This window comes from Nilaparvata lugens, chromosome 5 (genome assembly GCF_014356525.2).
Source record: "Nilaparvata lugens isolate BPH chromosome 5, ASM1435652v1, whole genome shotgun sequence".
In the NCBI taxonomy this organism is placed as follows: Eukaryota; Metazoa; Arthropoda; class Insecta; order Hemiptera; family Delphacidae; genus Nilaparvata; species Nilaparvata lugens.
In genome coordinates, this window is record NC_052508.1 from 43,462,693 (window position 1) to 43,475,133 (window position 12,441).

The 12,441-nt window shown below is 33.2% G+C and overlaps 1 protein-coding gene across 1 annotated transcript in view; it reads left to right on the forward strand.

Moving 5' to 3' along the window:
- The first annotated feature begins 2,992 nt into the window (after window positions 1-2,992).
- The window catches only part of LOC111048918 (integrator complex subunit 12), a 73,086-nt gene continuing 63,637 nt past the window's right edge, over window positions 2,993-12,441 (forward strand). The window contains exon 1 of the mRNA XM_039428396.1: window positions 2,993-3,559. The gene's annotated coding sequence lies outside the window, so the exon portion shown is untranslated. The remainder of the gene's footprint in view (window positions 3,560-12,441) is intronic.

Consider the following 12,441-nt stretch of genomic DNA (forward strand, 5'->3'; position numbering starts at 1 on the left):
CTAGAGTCCCCCAGCTGAGTTAAGATTATCTGCTAAATGGCAGGGATATCATTATAGCGCAATTAATAATCCAATTCAGTGTTGCTATAAATTTGTCATTTCATGCCTTGAGCTGTTATTTTATATATGCTAAAAATTTGAACATTTTCTGCTCATTTGGTTTTGAAAATGCTGATAAAACACAGATAAACACTGGAAACGCCAATATCTAGCACACCTTCTAGGCCCTGCAATAGCCTACATAACTAATACACCTCAAGTTACCTAAAATTTTGTACCAAACGTAAAAATTTTCTCTTGAATTTTTAAAAAGCTGAGAAAATGCTGGTAAGAGCAAAAAAATCGCCTATTCTGGGCGATATAGAAGTCAATAAGGTTTAGCTATTTTGAATTTCTAGACCCTATAACTGAACTTGTATTCAACTTTTTCTGTCAATTCTTGAAAAAGCTTGAGAAGCTTGAAAAGGCTTGAGAATGTACAACACACCAGCATTAAACGGTCGTCCTTACACCAAAAGAAAAGTGTTTTTCCAGTTTAAAGTTATCAAAATACAATATACTTTGTAATAATATTGGTAAAAAATATGGATAATCAACAACCAATCAACTGAAACACGACTTTCTTACTTATCCGGGTGAGTAAATAGATTAATGGGTAAAAGAATGAGTGTCATTTTACTTCTACCTCAAGAATCAAGAATTTTATTGGCCATAAAACAACATTACAAAAATGTAAGCAATAGGCTTCGTCAATAATAAGTAAAATATCACAAGTTGGACTATAAAATGAACAAATTTACAAATACACATTGAAATATTGTAGTAAAATAACACGAGTTGGACTATAGAAACGAACAAAATTACACATATACATTGAAATATTCCAGGTACTCATTGACAGAATAGAAAGCTTCAGACTTGAGCCATTTATCAACAGAAATACAAAACGTTTTCAATGGTAACTTCTTAACATTATCTGGTAAAAAATTAAACATGCGAATTTGTAGGTACTTATGACTTTTTAGAGTTTTAGTCAATCTAACTGTAGGTCTAGTTATATCGTCCCTATGTCTAGTATAATGTGAATGTATAGAAATATTTTTATCAAAATTAGACAGATTTTTCTTCACTGAGATTAAATTATAATATATATACAGACAAGGCAAGGTCATAATTTTGTGTTCTACAAAAATTCCTCTACAAGATTCATTGTATTTCATACCAAATATAACTCTAAGTGCTTTCTTTTGCCATATAAATGCTTTTTTTGAAGAAGATGAGTTGCCCCACAGTTTTACTCCATAAATCAAGTGTGAATGGAAGAGACCAAAGTAAATCATTTTAATTACATCAAGGTTTACACAATATTTCAGTCTTTGTAAGAGAAATGTTACTCTAGAAAGCTTTTTACATAAATTCACTAGGTGATACTCCCAGCTGAGTTTACTATCTAAGTACATTCCTAGTAACTTTACAGGCTTGAAAACATCATCATTCAGATTCAGGTTACCAGTACTTACATTGTTGAGAGAAAATATTATTTGTTCTATTTTGCTCTCATTTACCTTAAGTAAGTTGGCATTGAACCATACCTTAGACTCATCCATAGCCCTTCCAAGCGTATCCTGAACAGTTTTTATATCAACGTCCTTATGTACCAGAGTGGTATCATCTGCATATAATATTGAAAAGACAGAAACATTTTTACTAAAATCATTTACAAAGACCAGAAACAGAAAAGGGCCAAGGACTGATCCTAGAGGAACCCCCATGGTTACATCAAGGAAATTTGAGTTTGCACTATTCAAGCTAACCATTTGTTTTCTATTTTTCAAATAACTCTTGATCAGCATGAGCTCCTTATCTTTAATACCATACTTTTCAAGTTTTTTGCAGAGTATAGAGTGAGAGACACAGTCGAATGCCTTGCTTAAGTCCAATAGTAAAGATCCAACTGGTTGCTTGAGTTCAAAACATATTCAACAAGTTTTTCAATTGCATCAATAGTACTATGATTCGGTCTAAAGCCATACTGAGAAGGATAGAACAGCTGGTTGTTAACAAAATATTCATTAAGTTGAATTACAATACATGTCTCAATGATTTTACTTAGTATAGGTACAATTGCAATTGGTCTATAGTTCTGGGGTTTATTAGGATCCCCCTTCTTATAAACAGGTGTAACTTTGGTAACTTTTAGAAAATCAGGAAAAACTCCTTCACTCAGTATATAATTTACAATATAAGTCAGTTCAGATATAAAAACATCAACTACATTTTTCAACAAATAATTTGACATACAATACACATCCTCAGATTTTGAGTGACTCATTCTATTTATAATAAGACTAATGATTGTTTTATTAACCTTCTTAAATTTAAAATTTTGGTTATTCAGATTACTATTGATACTATTATTTAAAAGATCAGAGTAGTCTACATCATTTGTACTATTACTGTTTGTTTGAATATTACCAGTAGCACATGACACATTAACAAAAAAATTATTAAACTGCTCAGGAGAGATTGGAATGACCTGTTTTGTTGAATTCACCAGATTACCTCAGATTTGCTAGAGCTATCACCTTCCACTTTTGCTTTCGGAAGTGCTTATAATAGACAACAAGAATAATTATTATTCTCATATATATATATTGTTTATTTTTCTGTGTGGCGAAAAATAACGTTCTCACCATGGGCAAAAATGTTTTTCCGGCTCTCAATCTTTTCTAGTCCTCGGCCTACGGCCTCGGACTTGAAAACCGATTTCGAGCCAGAAAAGTCTCATTTTCGGCCCTAGGTGCGAAATATACTATTTCGAAAAAAGGGTTGTCATTTTATTTTACCAATACAATTTTTATCCTTCATCATGAATTTCATGCGTAGTAATCATTGAGTTCTCTTAATATTCTTAGTTATTGGTTAACCAATTTTTAGGTTAGCCTTGTTTAAATTAGCTTTTTCAAATTCAAACCCGTATTTCAATTATTGTCAAGAAATATAATATAGAGTTGAGTTGCTTGAGCTTTGAATTAGGCCAACCTATTGTTTTTTCCAATTTTGATTACAGTATTGCTCAATTTCTACGAAAGGAATTACAATCACGGCTTTTGTAGTATGCTAATATTTATAGCTTTATTAGATTTAAATAATTTATAGATTAAACATAATTTTTTTGAAAAGGTAAATTGGTAGTCTATTACTCATTTTATTATATAAGTCACTATTGGAAAAGAATTCTTCTTAAATCATAACAAGAATGGCTTGAAATAGAAAACTTTTGCAGTGTAGGTTATATTTAGTATTAAAACAGAACCTACAGTACGGTATTTCTAACAATATTATTATAACCTAAACGAAAATATGTGATCAATGATTATACTGCTAGCTTACTCAGTAAATGATTTCAATATTCAGCCTGATCCAGTAACTTACATAAATAATTATTATCTAATCTGTTTCTACTCTTAACAAAGACAGTACGACACAATTTGAAATTTGATGATTCCCCGATCCAAGACCGTGAGGAATACATCTTACTCATCGGAAGTAAGTACCGGTAAGTAGTGTTCTTTATGGGTTATGTCTGATCGATACAGAGTAAATAATAATTTGTTGCAAAGTGAGATATCAGAGTTCTTGTATTTATATCATATGTAAGACCATGTCTTATTATGAAAAATCTATGTATATTCTTCAATAGTGCTAATGAACCAATGATATGTTTATTGATGCTCTGGTAGGATACTACTTGAAAGATTTATTCTTGGTCATAACAGTTATAATATGAATAATATCCTGATACATGAGAATAAGGGTATGATCACATTGAATGGGTATGTGCAAATTTACGTCGAATCACGCATGACCCGAAAAACAAAATTTGAAAAATGCTATTGAAACACGTTGTTCACACTGAACGCAACCAAGTGCATGCTTACAGTGTGAGTGTACCTTTTGCTCTTTTCAGATATTGTACGTTTCTCGTCTGCACGCTTGGTTATGCATAATTAAGCGCGCTCTTGCACAAAAATATACTAATAATTATTATGGTCTCTTCTAACATGCAAAGGCTAGAGTCCCCCAGCTGAGTTAAGATTATCTGCTAAATGGCAGGGGTATCATTATAGCGCAATTAATAATCCAATTCAGTGTTGCTATAAATTTGTCATTTCATTCCTTGAACTGTTATTTTATATACCGTAAAACCGGCTAACTTGGGACAGTTGTCTAACTTGGGACAGTTTAACCCCTTCCCTTCAATTCCAACTTACCAGCTGTCTGTGCAATTCATTCTGAGCTCTGGCATTGTGGATTTGTTGAGAACACATCATTAAAAATATTTAATAACGTTTAGAACATTAGATTATCAGCTTAGATACTTTTTTAACAGTCATAACAATCTACTATTTGTAACCTAGAAATTGAGCCTTTAAGAACTTCTATTGTGTGCACTCAATTATTACACACGACTATTTTATCAATCATTTGATTATTTTACAGTTAAAGTATTTTTATTATGAATATGATACATATTATTCAAAATTCAATGTATCAAGGTAGCCTTCAACCACTCAATTGTCTAATTACAGGCAAATCATATTGGTGTCCCAAGTTACCCAACCTCTGTTGGTAATTTGGGACACCATATTTTTCAATTTTTTTTCAGAACAGGTTGGAATAATAATAAATTGAATGTATATATTTGAAGTATTATTGAAGACCTGAGTTCTGAGCACAGGAGAAATAAACTATTGAAATAATAATGCAACTGAATTTCAAGTCAAAGTTGAAAACTGTCCCAAGTTAGCCGGTTTGACGGTATGCTAAAAATTTGAACATTTTCTCCTTATTTGGTTTTGAAAATGCTGATAAAACACAGATAAACACTGGAAACGCCAATATCTAGCACACCTTCTAGGCCCTGCAATAGCCTACATAACTAATACACCTCAAGTTACCTAAAATTTTGTACCAAACGTAAAAATTTTCTCTTGAATTTTTAAAAAGCTGAGAAAATGCTGGTAAGAGCAAAAAAATCGCCTATTCTGGGCGATATAGAAGTCAATAAGGTTTAGCTATTTTGAATTTCTAGACCCTATAACTGAACTTGTATTCAACATTTTTCTGTCAATTCTTGAAAAAGCTTGAGAAGCTTGAAAAGGCTTGAGAATGTACAACACACCAGCATTAAACGGTCGTCCTTACACCAAAAGAAAAGTGTTTTTCCAGTTTAAAGTTATCAAAATACAATATACTTTGTAACAATATTGGTAAAAAATATGGATAATCAACAACCAATCAACTGAAACACGACTTTCTTACTTATCCGGGTGAGTAAATAGATTAATGGGTAAAAGAATGAGTTTCATTTTACTTCTACCTAATATATATTAATGTAATTATATTAATGTCAAAAAACTGATATGTTTATACTTCATTCAGTTTTGAAGCTCTGCTATTTGAATTACAGCACAATCTTGAATAACTTTTGCTTTAACAATTATTACCCACAGTTGTGGGATCAGAGGAAACACATACTGTAATTCAAAACACTACTAGCAGTTTTAATGATTCTAAACTTTGAAGAAAGTATAGGTATATAGGGAGACTGGGGCTAGTGTGGACATTTTTTTTCATTTTGCTATAAAAACTTGGAAAACCGTTATTATCGACCAAATTCACATACTTTGCATAGGTATTCTATTTACCTATATAACAGACTCAGAACATGTGCAAAAATTAATGTTCTGGGGATGGAAATCTAATTTTAAAATAATTCTACAAATGTCTACTCTAGCCCCTATATGGGGCTAGAGTAGACAATCAATATTTTCGAGTGGGGCTGGAGTGGACAAAATAAAAAAATCTACTTTTTACAATAATTTTATTAATAACACATTATTTAAGAAATCTGTGAGTCATTTATAAGATTAAAAATGGAATAATAAGTTGAAATTGTTAAGCCTAAGCCTTTAGATTATTTGATATAATAATTTTTGAAGTTTACTTCAAAACTAAAATAATTGGCTGTCCTCTTTGTTCCTCTTTTTTCCACTGGTTTTGGAAGCTTGAAGCAAATATCTCCAATGTCAACTGTTGATGCATCTGTCACACCTGGAAATATGAATTTCTTCTGCTTTTTCCTGAGGTATTTCACTTCATATTCATTATCTGAAATTCTACTCTGCAATTGTCCAACATAGTAAACAAGACTTCCTTTGAAGCTTTCAAATTTCACAATTACAAAATCTCCCTGTTTCAAATTGCAATTAGGCCTATCCAGAGGTTCAGGCTCAGGAAGATCACTATCACTGTCTTTGAAGGCTTCATTCTCTGATTCTAGATCCATTTCTATTTTGGACTCTTCACTTTCGAAACTTGAATCTTTTTTTGAAGAGAATCTGAGATGTTTACTTGTCTGTCTCTCTACTTTTCTCTTCAATTTTTCTTCCTTCTCAACCAATTTCCTCTTCTTCTTTTCTTCTATATCTTCCAAACGTTTCTTTTCTGGAGTTTTGGTGAAAACTCGAGATTTTCCTCTTTCCCTCCCACTTGAAGAAATTTTCCTGGGTCCAGCTTTAGGAAAAGGCAAAACATTTTCCAGGTGTGATGTTAACATCTTGCCTTGAATTCGTAGATTTGATGATTGATGAAGATGGAGTCTTTGAAGGAGTGATCTCAATGATGGAGGATGAAGATGGAGAAGTCGGTGCAAGCATGGCAGTCTCATTCGAAGTTTGAGGAGTTGGTGCAATTGTGAGGATTTCCTTTTGAGTCTGATTAGTTTGTGGAATCATGGGAACATCATTTTTGTTGTGTTATCATATGGTGGTGGCCTGTCAGTAACGTAGCTGCACAGAAAATCTTCATCACAGAATGCAAGTCTATTCACAGGCCAAATTCCAGGTTTTGAAAAGAAGACACAATATTTTTTGGCGTGAATGAATTGAGATAAGCTTTACCTACAAGACTAGCAATGTGTTCCACTCTTATCCCTGTGTTTTTTGAAGACAGTGTGCAAGTTAGATCATTGAAAGCTACCCTCAGAGCGGCTTTGAAAGGACCAAACACACCAATGTCCAATGGTTGAAGCCGGTGTGAGCAATGAGGTGGAAATGTTAAAAGTACAATGCCACTGTCCTTGGCAAAAGATACAGCTTCCAAAGTAATATGACTAGTGTGGTTGTCCAAAAGCAAAAGGTATGGCCTCTCTTTTGTACAGTTTGTTTGCTCTTTTATGTGCTGTAGAACTTTCAAGAAGTGTTCAGCAGTCATCCAACCTGTATTGGATGGAAATCCTAGGCTTCCAGTAGGAGCTCCAGCAAGGTAATGACTCTTGTAACGAAGTCTTGGGAAAATAAAAACTGGGGCTAAACTATTGCCATTTGCAATAATTATGGCACAGACTGTGACTAGTTCCCCTCTCTCTCTTGCTACTATTTGGCCAACTTGTTTCTTACCAGTTTCTGCTATCACCTTGGGGCTTGGAAGTACAGTTGTGACACCAGTCTCATCCAAATTTAAAATTCTATCTGGTGAAAAATTATATTTATCCATTACTGCACAGAAGTTTCCAAAGAATTCTTCAATACTTGTCTTGTTGAATGCACTTGCACATGCAAGGCTGGTATTTTCAGGTTTACAGAGACTCAGAAAAGGGTGGCGTTTCTTGTAACTCTGAATTCAGTCAATACCTGCACACTCATTGCTATCCCAACTTTCAGGGTATTTTACTTTCAGTTTTTTTGCATATTCATATGCAAGTTTTCGTGCTTGTAAATAAGTCAAACCATAGTGCATTGATAAAGCTTTGGTTAGATATTCTTGCAGCATCTTTTCTTGATCATCAGAAAACACTTGGTGAACATGGTATTTATGCTTAACTTTCACTTTGAGACTTGATGCAACATCTTTCTCTGGTGTGTTGTCAGTCTCTGAATCATTGCCCTCACCTGCTTTTAGAGCTTTGAGTCGCTTGAAGAGCATAGATTTTGTGAGTCCAAATTTAGCAGCACTCTCGTATGGTCTTCTTCTCCTTCATCACCTCATGTATCGCTTTCTTCACATTCTCTTCAGAAATGTCAGCACAGGAAGTTTTCCTCTCATAAGTTCGTACCATCTGAAACAAACAAAAATGACAGTTTTTTTAGTACCAAGCAATTAAATCATTGGGCTAACCTTAAAAATATTCTTATTAATTAAATTCTCAAATGGATGATTATGAATAATAATCAGGCTGGTTGCAATTCCATATGTCTTGAACATTGTTCCAGCACAATCATTAACATCAATATCCCTAAAGTCACCCATAACCAAAGCTAGTCAATCTAACTAATGTTGATATAATAATTATGTTTGAGGCATAGCCTAAGAAACTGCAGCCATTAGGCGTATTTATATTCTTGAAAAATAATCTAAATATATAATTAAATAACTCTTTAACACATTATCATTACTTAATAATTGAGTAAATGTGATAAATCATTATGTGTGTAGTGTGGGGCTAATGTAGACAATGTCCACAACAGCCCCTATGTGCAATGTCCACTTTAGCCCCCATAGACCATTTTAAGAAGAAATAGATTTGACTTATGAAAATTAATTGAAATCAGAGGCTTTATTCCTGAGTAATCAAGATAATAACTAATATTGAATTAAATACAAAGAAACTTTCCAAACATATAATAATTGAATGATTTATTACCTTAAAAGATGACGAGATTTTACAGTTGAAGCGCCAAAAACGTTGTATTTTTATTCCAACTTAACCTCAAATGCGATCGACTCCAAACTTACACATGCGGTTAGAAGTCATGTTGCCAACCTAAGAAAATTAATTTCCCGAGATTGTATCAGTATAGATGGGAACAGCTGACTTGTCTACACCAGCCCCGTGTCCACACTAGCCCCAGTCTCCCTACAGTAGTTCAATTGAAATATTATTTATGATTGTAAATGTCATAATGTCAATAAAAAAATTACGGTGTAAACTATACAGTTAATTTTGTAGACCTACCAGGGTACACTATTTTATAAATGTAACTCATTCTCTATTAAATGTATGCCAGCTATGAATCATATAAGCCTAAAAAGCTTTGATATATATATATATATATATATATATATATATATATATATATGTGTGTAATATTTATCCTACACAATACAAAATAAACACTTTTTTACTTGAAAGTTTTGAAAAAATAATGAATTTAGTCTTAAACTCCAGAATAGAGTTGAGCGCACCCATAAATACATCGTACTTAAATTCGTTTAGAAAGAAACTTAAACTTAAAAGAATAATTTAGATTATCAACAATGTTTTTATAATTCATTGTTGTTCAATAACATGATAATTCTCATTTATAAACCATGACTCTGCTAAACTTAATACTTTTGTAAATGAAGTAAGTTTGAATTTGAATAAGCTATCTTGAAACAAGTACCGGTAACCTACAAATTGGTTAACCAATAACTAAAAATATTAATATAATTCAATGATTACTACCCTTGAAATTTATGATATATAAAATTTGAATTGGAAAAATAAAATAACAAGTCTCTATTCCAAAAAAGTGATTATCAGTTGTATTAAACGTTTATTCATGAAAAATTCCATTCAACTAAAGCCTTGTACACACGTCCGTACAGATTCGCGCGAACATTCAAAAAGCCTCGGCATTCAAAAAGCTATCTGATTTGCAGACGACACGAAGACATGGTAGATGTAAATTTTCCACATCATGACAACAATGGCGTCATTCCATCATTGAAGATAATTATTACAAAATGCAGCTGTATCATTTATTTTAATGACTTGTATAATAAAATCGAAAATAAAACTCAACAAACGATGTTGGTGGGTTGAACGATTGTAGGTTTAAGTAAGGAAATAAATTGCTACATGACATAAGATATGAGATTGTCAATACAAACTTTATTAGGATGTCAAAACATTATTTTGTTTATATACTGAAACTAATTCAACTAGTTATCCAAAACAAATGATACAGTACCATCATGAGGGAAGCAATAACTTCACAAGAACGATTGGCCCTAACTTTGAGATTCTTGGCATTAGGCGATTCATTTGTTGGTTTCCAATATCTATTCTGAATCTCAAAAAAGGAAATTTCTACAATAATTCTAGAAGTTTTGATGACCTAATCAAAAGCACTTAACACTGCCCTACAAAATTGACAGTCTCCTTTAACGAAATTAGCCAAAAATTGAATCAAATACTGAATTGATGCCCATTTTAAACTAACTCTGCTCATACACATGACAAAACAAGATTTTCCAAGAAATCAGCTTAAAGATTTACCTTTAATAAGGAATACTAGTTCAAAGTTTGAATAAATCTCTCTATGGATAGCCCAGCTATCTAAAACATATAATATCATATTGAAGATTACAATTTTAATTACCAACTCTGATTGATAACATAAAACAAACACAACATGATTTGATAGCCACTACAGTAAGATAATAATTATGTGAGCTATACTTTTTTGTAGGGACCATGTAGAGAAGCTATTTTCACTTAAATTATGCAGTTCTAAATTTGTTAAACATGATAAAAAATTATATACTCCATGCATGTTTCTATTTAAATATTTGATAATCCACATATCCTACAAAATCACAAAAATCCTACAATTTACAATTAGTTATTAGATCACAATTTGATTTGTCATTTATTAACCTAATTCATTGGAATTAGGTTATGACGCCTTCAATGTTTACGTTTTGCCTCACCCGTATGGCAAAAACGCGTCCACACGTACATTCAAAGCTCGCCCGAGGCGCCTTTGAGCACGCCATAAAACGGTGTACACACGTACGTTTGCCTCTGGTGAGCATACGTGTATGGGCTTGCATTCGCACGTGTGGACACTGTTCGCTGAGGCATGTGGGCGAACCGGAACCCTGTCGGTATTTTGGCGTGCTCAAAGGCGCCTCGGGCGAGCATTGAATGTACGTGTGGACGCGATTTTGCCATACGGGTGAGGCAAAACGTAACATTGAAGGCGTCATAACCTAATTCATTGGAATTAGGTTAATGAATGACAAATCAAATTGTGATCCAATAACTAATTGTAAATTGTGGGATTTTTGTAATTTTGTAGGATATGTGGATTGTCAAATATTTAAATAGAAACATGCATGGAATATGAAATTTGTATCCTGATTAACAAATTTAGAACTGCATAATTTAAGTGAAAAAAGCTTCTATAAAGGGTTCCTACAAGAAAGTATAGCTCAAATATTATTTTACTGTGGCTATCAAATCATCTTATGTTTGTTTCATGTTATCAATCAGAGTTGTTAATTGAAATTGTAATCTTCAATATGATATTATACGTTTTAGATAGCTAGGCTATCTATACAGAGATTTATTCAAACTTTGAACTAGTATTCCCTTAAAGGTAAATCTTGAAGCTAATCTTTTGGAGAATCTTGTTTTGTCATGTGTTTGAGCAGAGTTAGTTTAAAATGGGCAGCAATTTAGTATTTGATTCAATTTATTGCTAATTTCCTTAAAGAAGACTGTCAATTTTGTGAGACAATGTTAAGTGCTTTGATTGGGTCATCAAAACTTCTGGAATTATTGTAGAAATTTTCTTTTTGGAAGAAAGTGATATCATTATTGTTTAGATAACTAGTTGAATTAGATTCAGTATATTAACAAGATAATGTTTGACAACCTAATAAAGTTTGAACTGTCAATCTTATGTCATGTAGCAATTTATTTCCTTACTCCAACCTACAATCGTTCAACCCACCAACATCGTTTGTCAAGTTCTATTTTTGATTTTATTATATAAGTCATTGAAATAAAATGATACTGCTGCAATTTGTGATAACTATCTTCAATGATGGAATGACGCCATTGTTGTCATGTGGAAAATCTACATCTACCATGTCTTCGTGTCGTCTGCAAATCAGATAGCTTTTTGAAAGCCGAGGCATACGTGGATCGCGTCCACAAGGACGTACAGTGAATGTTGAGGCATATGTACATACGATTGTTCGCGCGAATCTGTACGGACGTGTGTACAAGGCTTAATACCGTCAGGGTTCCGGTTCGCCCACATGCCTCAGCGAACAGTGTCCAGACGTGCGAATGCAAGCCCGGGCGTGCTCAAAGGCGCCTCGGGCGAGCATACGTGTATGGGCTTGCATTCGCACGTGTGGACACTGTTCGCTGAGGCATGTGGGCGAACCGGAACCCTGTCGGTATTTTGGCGTGCTCAAAGGCGCCTTGGGCGAGCATTGAATGTACGTGTGGACGCGATTTTGCCATACGGGTGAGGCAAAACGTAAACATTGAAGGCGTCATAACCTAATTCCAATGAATTAGGTTAATGAATGACAAATCAAATTGTGATCCAATAACTAATTGTAAATTGTAGGATTTTTGTCATTTTGTAGGAT